The sequence below is a fragment of the Corvus kubaryi genome, unplaced genomic scaffold, assembly GCF_017639235.1.
Source record: "Corvus kubaryi isolate FWS band 111438036 unplaced genomic scaffold, C.kubaryi_AGA036_p1.0 37392, whole genome shotgun sequence".
Classification (NCBI taxonomy): Eukaryota; Metazoa; Chordata; class Aves; order Passeriformes; family Corvidae; genus Corvus; species Corvus kubaryi.
This window is the reverse complement of record NW_024581131.1, coordinates 10,749,788-10,770,784: the sequence shown is the minus strand read 5'-3', so window position 1 is coordinate 10,770,784 and position 20,997 is coordinate 10,749,788. Positions and strand designations below refer to the sequence as shown.

The 20,997-nt window shown below is 35.5% G+C and overlaps 1 long non-coding RNA gene across 1 annotated transcript; it reads left to right on the top strand.

The window, feature by feature from the left end:
- Window positions 1-1,032: 1,032 nt before the first annotated feature.
- On the top strand, window positions 1,033-20,878 carry LOC121669630. Its single transcript, XR_006017825.1, has 3 exons — window positions 1,033-1,044; window positions 4,820-4,829; window positions 20,809-20,878. It is a non-coding gene; the product is annotated as an uncharacterized LOC121669630 (long non-coding RNA).
- Window positions 20,879-20,997: the final 119 nt, after the last annotated feature.

Below are 20,997 nucleotides of genomic sequence, written 5' to 3'. Positions count from 1 at the left end.
TATTTTCTAAGGCTGAGCCTGAAGGTCTTACAACCACCACCACTACAACTAGTGAGTGAAATGCTGCCAGTCCTTTCCCTTCTTTCACTGAAAATTATCTTTGAGCCATCCTTTCAAATGCCTGTTATCTGTTACCAATACTAATCAAGCGAATGACTGCCCCTCTCTGAGAAACAGCAGTGATATGTCAAGGCACAATGACAACTGATTCTAAAGAGCAATAGTCAGCTGTGAAGGGAATGCAGAACCAGAAACAATAGATAAGGTTGCAAGATGAAGCCAAGATGCAGTAAGATGACTTTTATACCATGTTTTCTGTGAGGTGGTTCTAATAGAGCCCATAATAATTCACTGCCAGTGTTCTCAAGAAAAAAATGTGTCGTCTTTGCCTACACAATGTGTGCCTGAAGCTGTAATTCTGAGTAAAATTCTAACTAAATTTTAGATTCTGAGTTATTCTAAGTAAAATAAACAATCTCTTAGAAGGCCAGTCAATAACATCATGTGTCACTTGTGTTAAATTTTTATCAGTCTTTGCAAAAACCACTGTCAATGAGATCAAATAACGATCTGATAATCTGATTTCCTCTTATCAGGGAAAAAAAGTCTCTGCCAGACAGGAGACAAGAGTAAATCTACAGCTATTACAGTCTAAAGTAAGATGATGTTTTCAGCAAGAGGATATTAACATTCATCAGTTGATGTTACCAGATCATGTACGTATATGTATGTTCTTGGGCATTCAATAAACCTCAAACACACTGAGAGGTTACGAAATAACCTTGTGTACACTAGGTGATATTGATCTCTTTGTCTGAAATAATACAAGCAAAAATTTTAATACAGATTATATAAAGGTCTTAAAAGTCTAAAGAGTACTGAGAACATTTGTCATACCTACAGGACATTACAACTGTGCCTTCTTATGTATATAGGATGATGTTTTTCAATTCTGTCCTAATGGTGCCAAACTGATGACCTTGAAAACTCTGAGCTCTAAGCACTGCTTTGCTGAACACCACAGAACAGACAGAATTAGTGAAGGTTTCATTTGAACTGCAGCACCATTTGTCTGAACTTTCAGCCTCCAGGGATCTGCTCTAAGTAGCAGTGGTGCACATTCAGAAGGATGTCACTTTTGGTAGCAATTTTTATGAGAATGCCTGAGGAACTAGTTCATTTCATGTAAACTACTAAAAAGATCTCTGACAGATCTTTTCAAAGGATCTCTGACTACTTTTATGGATTTGAATATATTAGCAGAGCCAGAGTCATGTTACTTAGAAGGACATCACATAGCACAGAATACAGATTACTCCTCTCTAAAAATTACCAATACATTCTTGTAATATATAACCCATTGACTAATTTTTGGGTATTCAAGGCAGGAGATGATTTAGCTGAAGAATTCTTAGCGCACTAAAGTCCATGAATCTTTAAAAGAATTCTGTCAAGGTATGTAACCACCAAAATTTTGACTCGTTAAAAAATAAATGAAGATGTGGGCCATTGCTCACAAAATCTATTATAAATTGAAGTGCTTCCCACTTTGCTTGAACCATGAATAAAAGTAGGGAGATTTTTAACTTCCTGCTTCACTTTGAATCAAATTTTAGTAATCTTACAAACTTGTCTGAAAGTGAAACTGAATATACATAGTGTATTTGGCTAGCTCCATCTCACTGAACACCTACTTTACTCATTCTGGCATGATATAAATAATAAAATATGAATAACCATTTTTAAACTATTTTTCTTTCAAGAAATATTTTTATCAGTGCTTTTTTAAACACATCAGATCTTCTATTGATAAAATTAGTATAATTTAAATCAAAAAAATTGAAATAGAAGCTTCTGCTCTACCTACAGTTATTGTTTTGCATATTTGTCACAGGTTTTTCAGGCAGATTGATACAAAACTTAAGTGATCCAGCTGAGATTCAAAGACCAATTGAGTGTAACACAGAAGAGATAATCTAAGCTTTTCCTGTAACTAAAATTTCAAGAAGGTATAATGCGATTTTTTTTTAAAAGTAAAAGTTCAATGGACGTATCTGAGATACTCCAACATTAACTTTCTACACTATTGATGGCACTGGCAAGGGGTCGATGATATAATTTAGAAATGCCATAACTTAAAAACACAGAGTATGGTTTGATCAAACTGAAGAGATTTAGTGTATTTAGGGAGTAATCTGATGTAGAACACTTCTTTATTCCATTCGGTTAAGTATGATTTCCCCTTCATATACCCATGCTGACTGCATAAAAATTAAATTGACTAAATTTAATTTTTGATCCAGCTGGTCTACTGACCATATTTCCAGTGGGAATTGCCAGGAGAAACAGTCAATATTTTGACGACTCACAAATGAATTCACAGCTGGAGAACTTTTAAGAAGGTATTTATTTTTTAATTTCTTCATTTTTTCCCGATTAGAAAGTCTCTAGCAGATACCCGCTTCAACTGCATTGACATTGTTCTGCCTGTTAATCTTGATCTGTAAAGTCTCTGCAAAGTAATAAAATCTTGCGCTATCCAGCTTCATAGAAAATCCAGGTGTTATTTATTTCCTTATTTGAATTTCTTTCTTCATTATTCCAGCAGTTTTGTTTATTAATGTGGTAGCTGACAGAACATAAGTATCTCACACTAGCAGATAGATTTGTCAATAATGAAAGGATCAATGGACTGAGGATGCAAACTGGTTGAGGTGTCAAAGCTTTTAGTACTGCTGATATACTTCTGAAAACCCAAACTATAATGTCAAAAGTACAGAGAGATACATCAAAGAGTTTTAATTGCAGTCAGATTGGTAATAGAATTGTCCTCTCCTGGATATTCTTAGAAGCTGAATACATGTTTTTTCAAAGTCAGCAGCTGCACTTCAGTTGCTTCACCAAATCAATTAGGAGGTTCAGCAGAGTGTGGCTTAACATCCATCAGAAGAGTATGAATATACCAACACTTGTCTGGCATAAAAAGCCATTTTGGCTAAAGAAATGGTAACATATTTAAGCACTGAATCATCAAAACGTACAAATGAAAAATGGAACATTAGTGGAGATGTGTAGAGACTAAAGAAGTCTAATTCTCCATTAAAAGTGGCTTGTTAACATACCACTTACTGATTTTACAAGAGGCAGAACTTGAAGCAGAACGAGATCAGCTCTTCTTAAAGGCTCAGTTTACATGTCTAAGAAAGAGAAATACCTAGTGTGCATTGGGTACAAAATAGGCACTGCTGCAATGGCCCAGTATAGTCTTTAGAATTCAGAAGAAAGTAATGTAGTAAATAAGTTAATAATGGAATGCATTTATAAACAAAGAACTCATTCTGTGAAAATTAGAGAAAACATAGGAAAGAGGTTGTAAGCACCTTGGAGAACATTGTCTCTCCTCACTGTCAGAAGGCAGGGCCTAAATCACTCATGAGACATGTTCTTCTTGTTCTTTGAAGCCTCTCATGGTCTGCAAGCAGACTAAACCATGCTTACTCTGCTTATCTTTGGAACATCTATCACCAGCATAGTCTCCCTTGTTAACTCTTTATGTACAGTCACCTCACACTCAGGGATGGGCTCATATTCCATTTCTCTCATCACAGGTTCAGCTACTGTACTTAGGATTATTTTCAATGGCCTTTGTCTTCTCCCCATATCTACTTTCTTCTTAAAATCTATTATGCAGAATTAGACAGGGCTCTTGGAAAGGACAGCTTTATAAAGATAGGGTTCAAATCATTACTTCATACATGTAACATATTATGTCTGTTTAAACTTCCTCGTAGTATTATTAGGCTTTGCAGTATCATGATACTGTTGGCCCATGGTCCACATCTGAACCACCATAATCAATAGATTGTTTTTTATGGAATTGCTGCCCACCTAGTCCCTGCAATAGCATTAGTTGAAACACCCTATACTTTGCATCATACACTTCTGTTTTCAGAGTGCATTGCCAGGCTGCAAAAAGAACATTACCTTCTTGCCCTTTGGTGACTATCTTGGTAATGTTTATGGGAGGAACAAACATCAAATTGGTCTCCTTATGAAAACTATTCATGATTTTATGCCGAAATCCTTGTTGCTGATCCATTTCAAAGGAATAATTCGGCTTTCAAAAAATATTTAGCTTTGGGAATCAACTAGTTTCTTCAAATTTTACTCTGACCATGATTTCTTTACAGAAATGGTGGGGATATAAAGAAAGTCTTCTGCACTCTCTGTACAGAAGCACTGTAAAACTGGGAGAAACGCGGAACTAATAAGGCTGTACTTTAAAAAAAGTTTGAAATAGAGGCATTGAGTTTTCAAGTTGCTAGATCAAGAACTGAGAGGTATCTCCTATAAACACAAATAACAGGAGGGACTCAGACCCTCCTTTGATGAGCTATTCTGACCACTTCCTACTTATATTTAGTGTTCTTCCTGCAAGAGAAAGATATAATTAGAGAACAGACTTTTTTCAGTGTTGCATACTCTGTGTGAGAGGTCAGCTTTCTTACATGCTGTGTCCCAGTCAGGAGTTTGGGACTCTTTCCCTGTGCTGACTTGATTCTGTGATTGTCAATCACTTACAGACAATAACATGTGATAACATAGTCAATGGACATGATTGTGGTTGCAGTTAGCTGCCAAAGAGATAGTAAATACATGTGACAGGAAGGAATGTAAGTACTCAGAACAGATTAACTGAAACATAAATTAAGGTGGCAGTACAAATGAAAATACTATATTGAGGAAAAAACTAGCAGCTCATTTAACAGTAGCTGATTTTAAGGAAGTTTTGTGTAGAACACAGAAATAAAGAAATAAGAAAGAGGAAGGTTATCCAGTGACCAGATGGGGTATGAAGCATATCGGAGGGAAAAACACTATCAAGTTAAATTTTTGCCAAGAATGCAGCATTCCACTTGTGTTAGATAACAGATAACACTGTTGCTGGGCTTTTCTCCTTAAGAGGTTTGAACTAGGTGTCATTGACTGTATCCAGCTTATGACTTGCTCTTTTCTTATAAACAATGAGCTTCAAGTTATATGTTGATTGGAATTTCCTTCAATGTCTTGTCAAATCAAATAGCTAATTTTTTCACTGATTCCTTATCCCAGATCTAGTGCTTTCAATTTGAAAATACATTATTTTGAAAAGTAAAATCACATTTTTCCTTTTCTTTTTTGAGCGAGATCATTACTCTGGATCATAAAAAGAAAACTAGGATACTTCTTTGATCACTTTATTGCAAAGTCTGTCTTAAAGACTTCTGATAGAAATGAGAGATTTGTCAACACTTTTGCTGGTCATTGCAGCAGCTTATTATTGCTGTTGCTCATCTTGGTATTTTTAATGTTATCATGTTCCAAACATTCCTGAGCTTAAAAGTAAAGGTGATTTTCTAAATACAGAGGTTTAGTAATTCCTCCCTTGATTTTCTGCAGCAGCCTACTGAGAATGACAAGTCATTGACAGAGAAGATTCTTGCAAGCAGAAACTTTTCTTCCTGCTTTATCTTTCTCATGGCTGAGTCTAGACACAATATTTTAGATCTTTCTCGTGAGCAGTGTAGATAAAATGGGGATTGAGTCAAAGGGAACAGCAGTGCAAAGGCCGTGCACTTTTGCAATGACAAGTATTTATTTGGCTGTCAATGTAAAGTGTTGCTTTAATAGTTGTTCTCTGTCTTCCCTGAGGCTATGGCAGAAGAGTTATGGGATGGATGGAATCAATTCATAGTCTGGGCATAGTCTGTTTAGACTAAATAAATGTAAACAGTGGGAGGCAGATAGGGATGTATTAGCCTAAATAAAAATTATAGCAGGACCAGTTTTTATGGCACCAAACTCTACTTTAGGAAAAAAAAGTTAATTTTTCTTTTCTTTCTAGTGGGTTAACCTTGGTTGGGTGCCAGACACCCCCTCAAGCCACTCTATCACTCCCCCTCAATGGGGGGGGAGGGGGGAGGAGGAAAATAAGGAAAAGCTCATTGTTCATTATAGGGACAGTGAGATCAGTTACCACTAACCCAGGTTAAAAAGACTTGACTTGACTTGGGAAAAATCAGTTCAATTTAGTGACCAAACTAAACCCACTTTTTAATCTTCTTCTCCCTAGGCTCAACTTCACTCCCTTATTCCCAACTCTTCTATTTGCTCAAGCCCCAAGTGGCTCAGTGGCATGGGGAATAGGGGCTAGAGTCGGTTCATAACATTCTTTGCCATTCTTTCTTCCACATGCCCTTCCCTGCTTCAGTGTGGATTCCCTCCCACAGGATGCAGTCCTTCACAAAGTGCTCCAGTGTGGATCTTTCTTCAAGAACTGTACCAGCATGAGTCCTTTCCACAAAGCACTGTTTATGAGCAATGCCCTGTTCCAGCATGGATGCTCTCTGGGCCAGAGAGCTATGTGGGCTCCTCTCCATGGGCTGCAGCTGATTCCAGAAGCCTGTTTTGATGTGGGCTTCAGCTTCAATCAGTCATGCCCACCTGCTGCAGTGTGGATCCTCCATGTACTGCAGCATGCTTGTCTGCTCCCCTGTGGACCTCTATGGGCTGCAGTGGCACAGCTGCCTCACCATGGTCTTCTCCACAGGCTGCAAGGGGAATCTCTGCTCTGGCACCTGAAGCACCTTCTCCTTCTTCTCCTTCACTGACTTGGTGTCTGCAGGGCTGTTTCTCTCATATTTTTTCCTCACACCTTTCTCCCACAGCTGCTGGGCAGCATTTTTTACCCTTTCTTAAATGAGTTATCACAGGGGCACCACCAGCATCACCGATAGGTTCAGCTTTGGAGACCTAAATGGGGGAACTGATCCTGACTGACACAGAAAGCACTGAAGCCACCCTGGCAGCCCCACTGCACCCCTCCTACCAAAGTCTTGCCACATAAATCAAATATAATCTTGAAAAAGTTCTTATACTTCAGTTCTTACTGAATTGATATTAAATCTACATCTGTGCTTTTTAAGATATTTATGGAACTAGGAAGTAGATGTCCATATACTAACCAAGAAGAAACAAGTTACTTTTACAACACAGGGTCTAAAAGGGAACATGAGTTATTTTCCTCGTGACTGCAGATAAACTGTTATGGCACTTAAACCTTTTTATTTAAAACACCTCTCAAATTGTATTGGTGTTATATAACATATAACATATGTTATACTATATATCTATATATATATACTATATATCTATATATGTAGATATATAGTATATATATATATACTATATATCTACATATATCTATACTCTGTTTATAAGAACCATTTCAAGTAAAACATTGCAAAAATTGGTTGCTACAGGCAAAATTTCTACTCATTTAATATTTTTCCACTGGAGATATGGACAACACAAGCAATAAAAGCAGGCCTTTCAATGAATATTATTGCTTAGGGTTTTTTGCTTTTCAAAAAGTATATAATTGAACATTTTTTGATCCCTTTTTCCTTTCATTTGCTTCAAAAGGATAAAAAAATACAAACTAAATGCTACCGGGTTCTTAATTTCTTCTGCCTGAATGACATAAACACTGTGTGCCACCCCGAGTTTAAGGAAGCAGATACAACGGTTTCCATACATGCTTGTACAGCTCTGAACCACGAGGCAACAAACAGTGTTGGCAGGGCGGGTCAAATCTAAGAAACATGTAAAACTTACCCTTGAGCACTGTAAACAAATATAGAAAGAACTTACTTATGTGATAGTTATTTTTCATGATTCCTGTAATGTGAGTCTTGTTGCCTTTGAAAGAAGATAAAAAACACAGACAGACAGATGCATGCACCAAAAAATTTTTTCCTCTGCTGGACTTCTAAAACTGACAGCACGTTTTGCAAAGCATCAATGGAACCACTGTTTGTGTGAATAATATTGATACAGAAAAAAGTCTGCTGAGGTTGTTAAAAAAGGGTATGTTGAAGTTAGGAGATAAATCATTCCAGTTCTCTAAGACAAATGATTCTAAAGAAATTCACCATGTTCCACATTGCATGCACTCCACGAGTTTATGCAAGATTGCTGTCAAGGGAAACTGCAAATATGCAGGTCTATAACATCACTTGTTTCTTATGCAAATTGAAGACAACACATCCCAGCAGTACATGCCGAAGTAAGGACTCAGACAGAGATGGAGTTTTCAAAACTTTCCCCAGGCTCCATCGAGCTTTTGGTCTCCTGCAACACAGGAGCATCCTGTAGGATATGATTTTGCATTCTTGTTATTTGCCATGCTAAGCACGTGTTTTCATTTGCTTAATATCTAAAGTTGTTTCTACATTAATGTTATGTGGTTGACTAACCATACTGGGAAAGGTCAGGCTTCTGAAAATTCTAGGCACTTTTTTTTTAAATAGGTTCACGGGCCTCTCCCAGCCACTCACTGCATTTGTGTACATCTGTTTCTTTCCTAAGTGAATTACTGAAAACCTCTATTACCGCAGGCCTGGTTCCTATGGTATATCACCGTGTCCTGCAGCCATAAGGAGGAGGAGGAGAGAAGATCCAGCAGGGAGGAATTGTGCAGCAAGATTGATTTATTTAATTATTTTACAAACTCTTTTATAGACTTTTGTCTTCATAGTCTAATTGGACCAAGGATCAGCCACCCCTTGGAGTGATTGGCTAAAATCCTAAAACATCCATTGTCAAAATATTTTTCTACTCTACCATAAACAAGACTTTTCAAGGTTGCAGGTAACTTGGTTGTTTACATCCCTGCTACCTCTTCTGTGAGAAAAGTCTCTCACAGACTTAGAAAATAGCAAGAAAATCCTTGCTAACAGCATTTTTCTACCTACAAACCTCCAAGTGAGAGAATTAAATATTCTTAAAATGTCAGTATAAACACAATGAAGGAAATGCTTGAGAAGAATTGTAAGCTGTAATTTTTTTTTAGGTTCCTCCTAAGCATTTTACAGAATAAACAGAGACATGGCTCTTGCCCCAAGGAACCCTGTAAGTTTTAGAGTCTTAACAAGAAGTGAGGGAAGGATAGAATCAGCACATTTTAATCATATTTTGCCTTCAACCCTGCTGTTCAGTTAGTTAATTAAGTCATTTTTATTTGAAGGAAATAAAAGCATGATACCAGTTATTTTTCTATCCTTAGCTAAGCTGCAAACTTGTATTTTAGGAACATCTATATGACAATAGCCTCCAGATATGAAGCTTTATAAAGATAACAGGCTGACATGGAACACTTCTGTTTCTACACCATACAAGTGGAAGCACTGCAGTGGGCCTGCAAGAATATGGATACATTTGGGAAAAATACGTTACAGAAGATGTAAGTATGACGAAAAAAAAGGCACCAAATTGACAGTTAAACCGAGATATCCCCTGAATTAATTAAGGATTTTATTATGTTGAAGACAGAAACCCTATATGATGCTATCCTACTTGAAGTATCACAACAAAAAGAATGTGTTAAAAAAAGCCAGCATGCACACTAAATTTTCAAGATGATCATGCTGGGTTAATCTTCAATACAGACATATTGTAAAAAGGTATTTTTAAATGCTCTTCTGATCAGAGAATTAAGTATGTGAAAATGCCTTTCTCCAGCAAAGATATAGGTGGAGTCATTAAGGTTCTATTTATATGACTATTAAAAGGAAAAATAATGTATGAACTTATTGTTTGAAAAACGATAAGAGGTTATAAAGTTGCCTTATTTCCAGATAGTCTGTGGAGAAAATCTGAACTACTAAAAAGCAACTAGCTTTACATGACAAAATGAGCAATCCTCTCACTTCATGTGCCATGGAACCAGAGAAATGCCATACTGATTAGGCTGACTCTTATTCAAATACTTTGATCAGGACCTACAAAGAAAGATCATTACCCTTGTATATCTGGACAGTTTCCAATTTCACAGACAGCCCTCTAGTTCCTGTGCTGCTGTCTTTATTTTCTGCTTTCCTTTTATGATTTGTAGACATCTAGGACACAGCCCATTCCAGCTGTTTCTTTTCCAAATTGAAAAGCTTTATTTAGTCATTCCTTGTACGGTATCTCTTTCCTATCAAAGTTATTATCCTCACCTCTGTCATCTTTGATTTTATGATAGTTTTTAAGATGACATACCAGAACTGAATGAATACTGAGCATATGGAAAAATCATGTAAAAACATATCTAGTCCAATGTTCTGCTTTGTTAGAGATTTCTTCTTAAAAATACTATGACTTGAAAAATCAGAGCACTGCCTTTTTTCAGAATAAAAGCTACATATAAACTGATGTTACGTTTGGTCACTTATTTTAAAACTAGCCACTTTGCTAGCCACATGGGAATTTAAAAAGCAAAGACTTATCCTTGCGAAAATTTATCCTTTCTTTTATTTCATTGACCTCCTGAGTTTGTGCAAATAGCTTATGGACTTTGAGACTGTGAATGGCTGCTGCGATTTAATTGAGATCTTAAGTCTGAAGCCTAATGACAACATAAGTAAAATTTTTATACTACTCACAGTATGTCATTTTAGCAGAAATACTGACATCCTTTGCTAATATGAAAGAAAATAGTACATGTGGGGAAACACAGAGGTAGAAGAGCTTTAGGTGTGAGAAAAAAGCAGGATTCAGGAATAAAGCAGAAGAGTTTAGAGATCAGCTTTGGTTGTGAAAACTAGAAGAAGATACAATTATACAGAAGAAGATTCAGTTATACAGTAAGCAAGGACATTAAAACAATGGTTAGAGTTTCTAGGTTTGGCTGAGATAGGTTTAGAAGTTGCAAAAAATATGCTTAGCAAGATAGATAAGTTTAAGCTTAATAATGGAATACTGTGTATTATAATGTAAGGTATAACAAGTGAGTATTGTGTACAACAGATGTACATGTGCTGTTTAAGATGGGTTAAAACAGTTGTATGGAACTTTTAGAAGCATGCTATTGGCTGAGAAGCTTTTAGAAGTGATTTGTAACCAGGAAGTCTTTGGACTTCTAGGACAACCTGAGCTTTGTACCATCTCTGTCTCAACTTGTTATGTGAGACTGATAACAGAATAAAATAATAAAAGGCTCCTGGAATGCTTTTCCAAGCTCCCCGTCCCATTTGTCGATGAAAATGCTGACAAGTACACAAATCCATTGTGAGCTTAAGATTTTAAAAGGCTCTACTCCAGTGTTTTATATTCCATTTAAAATATCTGTTTAAGAAATTGTGTGATTTATTTTTGATAGGTTACGCAGGCATCCTGCTTCAGTTAATCTTTTGACATCTGCTAGCATTTTGTTTGCTGTTTCTCTGAGTGTATGTTTTAATATCTGTCTAGAAACCTCTGCTTTTCGTAAGTATTGTAAATGAAAATGTTCATTACTAAGCTCTTTCTGATAAAACAAAATATAAAAACAACATCAGTGGCATTACTTCACACATGCCATGGACATTAGTGATACAACAGTGATATGTAAGAAGTGTGTTGAGATTTGATCTATTTTATAATAAGGTCTTGGGTAACAATATCTTCTGTTACCTAGTAGCTAAGTTATTAATGTGTACTATTAAAGTATATGCATATTGTTCTGATTTTTCTCTTGTTCATTTTGTAATCCCTACATATAATTTCAAGCATCTGTGACATAGCAGTTGTTTGTGTCAGAGAGGAATAGAAAGGAAAGCAGCTATCAGCATCACAACACTGAGCAGCGAGAATGTGGTCTCTGATGAAAACATACTGAAAGGCCATTTCACAGAGACAGTGGCAATGCCAATGGATTTTTTATGCCACCATGGCTGCCAAAGTGCACTGAAACCCATCAACTTATTTCGTATTGCATTGTCTGTACACCCAGTGTGGTCTGCCAGATATGATTCAGCTGACTGTGTTCACGTAATGTTAAATATATGTTTTTCAGCAGAATAAAGTAAAATGCCAAGCTGATACTCTAAACAAACTTTTATCTTTTCAGTGGAAACCATTTTACCAATTAATTTTAGGCAGTAGGCTGCTGCAAAAAATTTTTTCAGCTGCAATTTACTTAGAACTATTGATCATGAACATTAAGTATTTGACATGTGTGTTGTAGCAAGTAAATTGAACAGCTTCTGAGACAATTTAGCAGGACAGCTGTGTATCTCTATTGAAATGTAATCAACTGGCTCACAGAAAAACAACAGTCCTTGATTGTATATGTTACCTTTGATATAAAAAGGTTCTATAACTTGGAGTTTCCCTCTATTTGTTAAGATCAAAAGTGCGCTGTATAGCTGTGTTAAATTTCATCCAGTAATGCCCCTGTCAGTGGTGTCTCACTTCACTAAATGAAGATGGGCACTGGTGGAAGACTCAAGCTTGGACAGAAAAGATTCCTTAAGCTGCATTAGATCATCTTCATTCATCATTCCAAACTTATGCCATCCTTGTCTCTACTGTCAGTCTAGGCCAACATGTTTGTCTGACCTCAGCAGATTGCCTGCTGTCTCACTACCAAAGTATTCCTAACATTGAACCTTTCCTCCTCTGTTATTTCTCATATGCTTCTAGTGTCTAGGAGTAATCCTTCACCTCTGGTGTTTTGCCTCTATTCTCATCCTACTCTGCATAACGGAATTGCTGTGCATTTTTAATGTGTGCTTATAATGAAATCCAATGAAATTGATTTATGAAGTGGTCTTTAGCTAATCTTAGACTGAGATAGTTGTCATGGGATATTCTTGACCTTTCCATTTTAGAGAAAAATTCACAGCTGGGCACTTGGATTCAAGTGCTATTTATCAGAAGAGGAATGAAAAAGTTCACTGGGCTTACAGCACCAAAATGTCAGTTGGCATTTTGTCCCAAAATCCATTTCCAGGGCTGGGGGTTTTTATTATATTTTTGGTTGGTTTGGTTGGTTGGTTGGTTGGTGTTTTGGGGGGAAATGTTGTTACCATTGCTTTTGTTTGTTTGCTTTGTTTTAGTTTGTGTTTTATGTTGTTGTTCTTATTGTTTGCTTGGTTTTGTTTGGTTGGTTTTTGCTTTGGTTTGGGTTTTTTTGTGGGTTTTTTTGGTGGGTTGGTTGGGTCTTGGGTTTTCTATCTCCCCTACAAAGTCATATACATAGTTCAGGCTGGATTGAAATATTCTTTGTTTCTATGTGCTCCTTTTCTCTTCTCATCCAGAGATAATGTCTCAGTCACATTCACCTTTTACCAAGTGTTCAAGTCAAGTAGTTCTGTCTATATTTTTTGTATCCTTGATTATGTTTGAATAAGGATAGAAACAGAGTGTTTCCGTTTCAAAAGATAAGAAATATCTAAATTTAAAACTCTCTGCAGTATTTGAGCCCCTTCATTACCTAATGGGTAAGTAGAATCCTGAACAAAACAACTGAAGTAAGGCACCAGGCTAATTCTGAAGAATGTCTCAAAGCCACAGGAACTGCATTAGCTTATGCTTAAATCACGCACTAGTTGCCTGCTAAGAGAACATCGAGACCTCAATCGTATACAATTCTTTGCAGAACTTCAGTGTGTGTTGCACATCTCACAGTTAAGAAAGTGATGAGGTAGATAAAATAAATGAATTATCTGTTGTGAACACCCATCATTTTATAGAAACAGATTCAAAAGATTATTTATTTTGATAAAATTTGGAGTTCAAATACTCCAGTCATGCAGTTTCATGTTGCAAGAACCATGAAATTGAAGTTCACAAAGTTTCTCTTTCTCAGCCTCTGTGGGTAAGATTCCTTTTATTTTGAGCTTTTCATATTCAGAAACAAGCTGTGGAGTGCATAACTGTTTACACAGAGCTTTCAGGGAGGTGAGAAGTGATAACTTTGTTTTCTTGCAACAGTATCCACCCCAAATCAGAAGAAAATCTTTTTTCATAGTTATGTATTAAGGGGTAACTTTAAAAAAGTAATTACAAAATGCATGCAGAGGTAGAAGATCTAAGTGCCTCATCTTAAACCATTTTCTGTATGAACCAATATTTGTACATAGTCCTGTACAATAGTAGGGTTTGCTACCAATGCAGTTGTATGTATGGGATAAAAATATTCTGAAAATTAGAGATTCCAATCTGCAGATTGGTGGAATATGAGTGACAAATAAATTGGCAGGAATTTCTCTTCAACTTAGTTGAAGGGGGATGATAAACTGTGACTTCCTTTTCATTATCTCAGAGAAACATCCAAGACATCTCTAACTGTAGTAAGTAATTATATCTAGATATTTACTGTTTTCTTCAAGCTGTGACAATTAAATCATGTCTAAATTTGACAAATTTTACATACTAACATAATTTTACAAATTATTTTAGGTCACAGCAGTCAAAAATAATCTCTCTATGAAAAGAGTCCAAAAATATTTTCCTTTTTCTGTTTGTTGCAGATGCTTGAAGTACATAGCTGTAAAATTGCTTGTGAAAAATTCCTATACAAAATAAGTACTATAATATTAGGAGATACTGGAGTTAAATCATTAATTAAATAGCTCAGCTAAAAGATTAAATGTTGTTTTCTATCCTTAATATTATATATATAAAATATAATTGGGCACAGTGTTATTTGAAATCAGAAACTCTTTGTTAGGAAAGACAGGAAATTATTTTGAATGTAATAATTTATCTCTAAACCATGTCTACTAGGGTCCTATCAAAAATTAATATCAAATTAATTTCCAAATCAAAATGGAATCTGAAGACCTCATCATATAGTTATAATTAAATAACATCTATTTAACAAATATGGGGGTTTGACCAAGTTGATTTTTAGAAAAGATTTAAAGGAAGGTGAAGGCAGTTGTCCAACTCTATTAAGGAACAAGTTCTAGGTTTGTTACCACACAATTCTATTTTCCTGCGTACATTTTGTGTTGGTCAATCTTTTTTCTACTCTTTTGTTCAGTTCCATTATTTCCCAATCTTCATTTTTCCAGAACAGTTACCATTTAGTAGTATTTTTAGTCCAATTAGAGACTCTAAATATTGGTTTTGTCTGAAAGAAAATAATACCACATGTAAAGTGCAAGTCCTGAAATGGTCTAGAAGGAAAAAAGAGTGGAGATATTGTGGTCAGGCAATGTTCTAGGAGAAAAGAACCATCTGCCCTTAAACTGTAGGCAGTATTTCAAGGTAGAAGAATGGGTTTTTTTCTAACTCTGTGGGAAGCAATACCTGCAATAAACAGTCTGGAGAGATCATGGAGTCTTCCTTGAGAGATATTATTAGGAACAGATTAGAAAAGCACTGAGCAAGAATAATATGAGCACACTGATTATTCCACCAGTGAAAGAGTTAGAGGACACTTGAACATTGCTCTCTACTTTTAATTTTATTATCAGATGTTAGGAGGAGCAATAGCCCTCACTTTTTCTGATTCTTGTGCAATCTTCCGTGTTTTGCTTGGTAAAAACTGTAGTGTCCTGCAGACAGTGCTGGGAAAATGGAGACAGAGTTCAAACAGTTTTGATCAGAGAATTTGGACAGGTTTGAGGGATAAATATCAACCTTTGCAAATGAATACCTAACTGTAGAATGATGTCAACAGTGTTAATACTGTGCTATGAATCATATCCTTTCCTAGCAGTGCCATTTATCAGTGCTCACACTCCAGAATGATGCATTGCCATGCATTGGCTTTGATAGCCAGTCTTTGTGGCCTAGCTAGTGCCCAAAATCTCTACAGTTTTTTCCTCTTAAATTTGATGTATTTACAAAATAATTTTAAAACTAAATAGAAAAAGGTTTCTGACTGCTTGGCAATTTATTCCTCTGAAGAAAAGAGTGCATGTTTAATGTTTCTTTTTTGCAGTGATATAGCACCAAGATATAGGAAACAGAAACAATGTCAGCTTAATAATGACTGTTACAAAGAGAAATGTACATGGAAAACTCCTTTCTGCTACTCTCATCCTTACAGGCAAATGCCCATGAAATAGCTTTCAGGCAGGCATCAAATATGATCAATATCAGTCATAATGTTGATTACAATTTGTTTTTAAAAATAATAAAAAAAGAAAGGTTTAACCTATTGAACCATTCATGCTGAGACAGGTAAGACTTAAAGCACTTTAGAGTTATTAATAGTGGACCTCCAACCTTTATTTCCTACAGTCAAATATTGTTTAATTCTAAACAGATCTCTTTTGAATTTGGACAGGGTTTTTATTTGTACCTAAAAATAAGTAATGTAGAAGTGAGTATTATTATAGGAATTCAGCAGACACAAAGAAAAGAGCAAGAGGATGGCACAATAAAGATCCTGGTAGAGTTTCATCTCTCAAAATGAATCATAGCTACATTTGGAAATTCTTGCATTTCAAGTTGTACAGGCTGCTTCATTATAGGTGAGTATAAGAGAGTATAGCTTTTGATCAATCATCAAGCAGTCTGCTTAGCATTTTACATGGGACTATATGAATGTATTCTAATTAGAAAAAGTAGTACAGACCTGAAGAATATAGTGTAGTCAACAGCTGATAGAAAAATCCAGAGGATTTCCCTTATTCTGGTAAATACAGTGATCTGCTTTCTCAGTGAGCATTAACTAGATAAATAATGTGCAGTCAGTAACAAAACCATCTGATGAACAGCCAGAGGCTCAACCCATGTGATCATAAAAGTACTTTGGCTGTATTTTCATGAATAGGGCAGACCAGTAAGTCTTTGGAAAACAAAAAGTTAATTCTAAGTAGTATTGCTTTTCTTTAATTTCATTTGAAACTACTTCTGTCATCATATTTGACTCTAAATTTCAATATGTATTGTGAGGCAATAAACAGCTGCAGCACAGATGCACTACAGTTTACAGATGGAGAAATTGATTTTCTTATGGGATAGAAAGGAAAAGTTTTACATTCATTAAGCAACCTCATGTTACATCAGCCTCAAGGGAAACTGCATCAAAGCACCCAGTAGGATGTTGCTATAAGTTATCATCTGCAAATCTTGGGTAATCATAAAGGATTCCTTTTCCAAGAGATTATTCTATTCCTGTTTGTCTGTAACTAATATTCACTGAAGACCTTTACAAATATGGATTTAATATTATATAGGAAACATTATCTGAGTTATTTATGAAGTTCTGGGTACTGTGCTTAGTAAGTAAAATTTCTATAAGGCTGATTTTAGAGTTTTGTGTTTCCTTTTTGTTATTCTGACTTTTAATATATAGGATGCAATTCAAATTATTTAGAATGATAGACACTTGTACATGCATGTATAATGTCTTACATATTTCCTGCTTCTACCAAGTAATAACATTAATGTACTTATTATATTTCCTAGAGACTTACTACAGTTTGGCTTGAGTGTAATTTATTTTTATATCATTGGCTTATATTCAATCTAAAGTTACTCTCAGCTACTCTTTCCTAGCCACAAATGTTTCCTAATTAGAATAACATTACAAAGCAGAGATTTGAATCAAGAAATAGATCCCAAAGCAGTTAGTCACAAATTACTATCTTACATAAAATGGAAAAGAAGCAGCATAATGAAAGATGGAAAAATGCCTAGAGAAGAAAGAATGTATTTTTCTTCCCAGGCTCTGAACTTTTAATAATATATGTAACTTCAGAAGTAGGTTAAATATGTAAGAGATTTTAAGGAAAGACTCCATTTCAGTACCTTTGGCCATCTAAGACTTAATATGGTCTATTAAAAACCCAATGAAAACTTTAAAATCACGGGGAAATGACTGCTGAATAAAAATACTTTCATGCCTTTTCAAGCATCTCTCATGGAAGGCATCTTATGTCATATTTTTATTCTGAGTTAAGAAATATCCTTTATTCCTTGTAACTTTTCCTTTTTCCTGCACACACACTTAAAAAAAGTAAATTCCTTATTCTCCATCTCTTCCTATCAATGTTCGTTATTCCTAGAAGAGGACAGGACTAACTTGCACACCAAAGGGTAGATTCATTGATACTTGCAAAACCTACATCTGTCTGATTGATTTGCAACCACTCATAATGAAGAATTTAATTAATGAAAAAATTGTAACTACAGAAAAGCAGTGAGTTATCTTCTAGTTGATAGCACTGGAAACAAAATTGTCAGAAGACAAATCTCCAAATGCTACAATTACTTCTTTTCCCTCAGTCTCTTTCCAACTGTTGAACTTCAGAATTTTATGAGACTTGTCTCAATTGATGCCACACTCTTCTGCATGGATTCACCTTCTAAGAATGGCCTTCTGTATGTGTCACTATTGTCACAGATCTCTTGGAGTGTGCCTATGCCTGTGTGCCACTCAGCGGGGGGTGGAGGAAGGATGAATGTTTTAATTGATACTTCTTATAGGTGAATCTTCAAAACTTATTTAAGCTAGTTCTTTTCTAATTTAGGATCTTTCATTGCATCGTGGCTGTGATAATGTTCTCACTGCCTGCAAGAAAGAGCATTTCTTATCACAAAATGTCTTTCCAGTGATGTGGATATGATTAATGATTTTGACCAGTACTCAGGTTTACCTTTTTTGTTTGGCTGCTTTTTGTTTTTCTTAAGTTGTTAGCGATTTGCAAATTTGAAGTTCCATGTAGCATTTCATATATATAATACATGCCTTGCTGTGTGACAGTTTCAATTGCACTTTGGCTTGATGACTTTGTAGAGTGATCACATGTTGGTCTTGAAGCAGGTGCAATCACACTCACACAGACATGCTGATTTAGAGATCAGGGACTCTTCCCATTGAATTTAATCCATGAGTACTGCAGTGCAAATTTAGAATTACTGTAGTGTGGGTAGTACCTGGTTTAGACTATTCCTTTGTTTTGAGATTTTTAGTACAATTATCTGTGGTCCACAGTATCATTTGTGGATTCAACACAATTTTTTTCCTTAGTCTTCCTACTGTCTTATCAGGTTTTTTGATAGATATCTCTGGCACAGAGGGAGAGATAACAGTCAGGAATTGCCAGATGGAAATCTATGTGGTTCACAGTTCTGTGTAAATCAATGCTTGTCAAATATGAGTTTCAGGTACCTCAGAGGCTGCCATTTATTATGCTATATTTTCCTAGGGGCATGTTGCACCTGATCCTGTATAATCCTGGTTAATCTTAGTTTTCTAGGAGGGCAGTGTATGATTCTTCCGTTAGTCAGACTCTGTAAATGTGCTTTTCACCTGTTATACAGCTACAACATATTGGGTGCACTGTATGCTGCATCCAACATATGCTGAATGAGTGATGGAATGATCTCATAAAAGATTGGGCAGAATTGATATAGGCTGTATCTTTTATTCTCCCATATAACGTAGATATAACAGATGTTAACAGATAAACATCAACAACATACTTTAACCTTTTCCTCACCAGTGATGAGTGGTCAATGTCATGAGAATGGAACAGAGTGTTGTGTATGCTCTCAGGAAAATACTATTCCATCACTCAGGAATCTTAGATTCAAGGTCAGTATATATTTATATTTAGACCATAAAGAGACCATAAAAGCCAGAGCTAAAACAGATTTTTTATTTTCTTTAATATTTAAATTTGTTTCACTCTCTATGAAGCTAAACAGTCATCACACATCCCAAATATTTAGAGAACTAGTAAGATGAGCACACACCTGCTCCCATTTACTACTGCTGAGAACTTTCAAATAAAGCAAAATACCAAATCTGAGCAGGAAACAGAAAAACTGCTGCCTCACATAGGCAAATCATTGCCTTGGGCTGCATTTTGACACTGTTTGAAAGTTCATCAAGCAAGGGTTTAAAACAAAGTATAATGCAGTTTTAGGCCTAATCGCTTACAGCTGGAAGGGTGTTATGGTACAATACATAACAGTAATTTTTTTTACTGTCTTGTCAGAATGTGCTTTGAAAATACATTGATTTTAGTGGTAACAACAGAGGCAATGTTACTGACATCAACCACATGATTTGTGAAAAAGAATTCGTATTTTAAAAAATTATTTCCTAATGGGTTCTTAAACAGCAAAATTCTGTTTATGAGAGACTATGAGTTGTCTTAACTTTCAGTTACTCATAATGTTTTTCCTATGATGTTTATGATGCTCCCTATTAGTAAACACACTTCTTGTGTGAAAAAATATAATCTACCTATTAGCCATTCCTATTAGCAATTTAGCTGATGTAGGGAAGGGGACATATGGATTTAGGAATGGTGGTGAAAATTAGGCACTCTTATTGTTTGTACTGAGAAGATATTAACCCATCAGCTGTGACTTTGCACAAGATTGGTTTGGACACTTTAAGTTTTTTTTTAGCCTATGCTTGAGTCTGTATTTCAGGACTTCAGATTTCAGCTTTTTTGTAGATTAATTGTATCCTGGCTTTGTCTTTAATGAAGTAATTTTTCATTTAGTAAAACAGGACAATAATAGTGAATGAGGTGGTCCAAAACTAATGATAAGTTTAAATAAAATCTCTATCTCTAGTCTAACATTTTAGTAAAAAACCAACCAAACAACCTTTTAAGACATAAGCCCTAAAAATGCTTTTTGTTCAGTTAATATAAACTTCTTACTAGAGAATCAATATGTGAAATACTTGTTATCTTTCAATCAGTGCTTGTATAGGTTTATTTAATATGTAGGTCAGAATGGGTGAACCTTTGCTTCAGAACTACCTGGGTATTGCAATAACAAAGCTATTCAAGCCTTAGATATATTAATATATCTTAAACAATGACAGTTCTTGCTGTCCTTCTAAGTCAAAAAACAGTGTAGAGAAACTGCTTTTGATGAAATATTGTATTTTAATAAAAATCAGTGTGGGAACCCAGAATGCCTGTTTTGAAAGGTTTTACCCCCCTGGACAGTACTGTTTTTGGCCTTTGTCCATGGGAAAATTTGCCTAGCTTCTGGGAAGAATTTGAATCTACAATGGTGTGAATTAGATTATAGAATACTATGTGAGATTATCACAGGGTGAAAAATTTAGACTTTTTAGGCCTATTTGCATAGTAAATAGATAAAAGCAAAAAACATCAAAATGGAGGATTGCTGTTGTTCTCTAAACCTTCTCCTTTTTCTTCTTCTACTACTCCATATTCTGCAGTAGAAGTAGTTTGGGATGATTGGATACAGAATTCC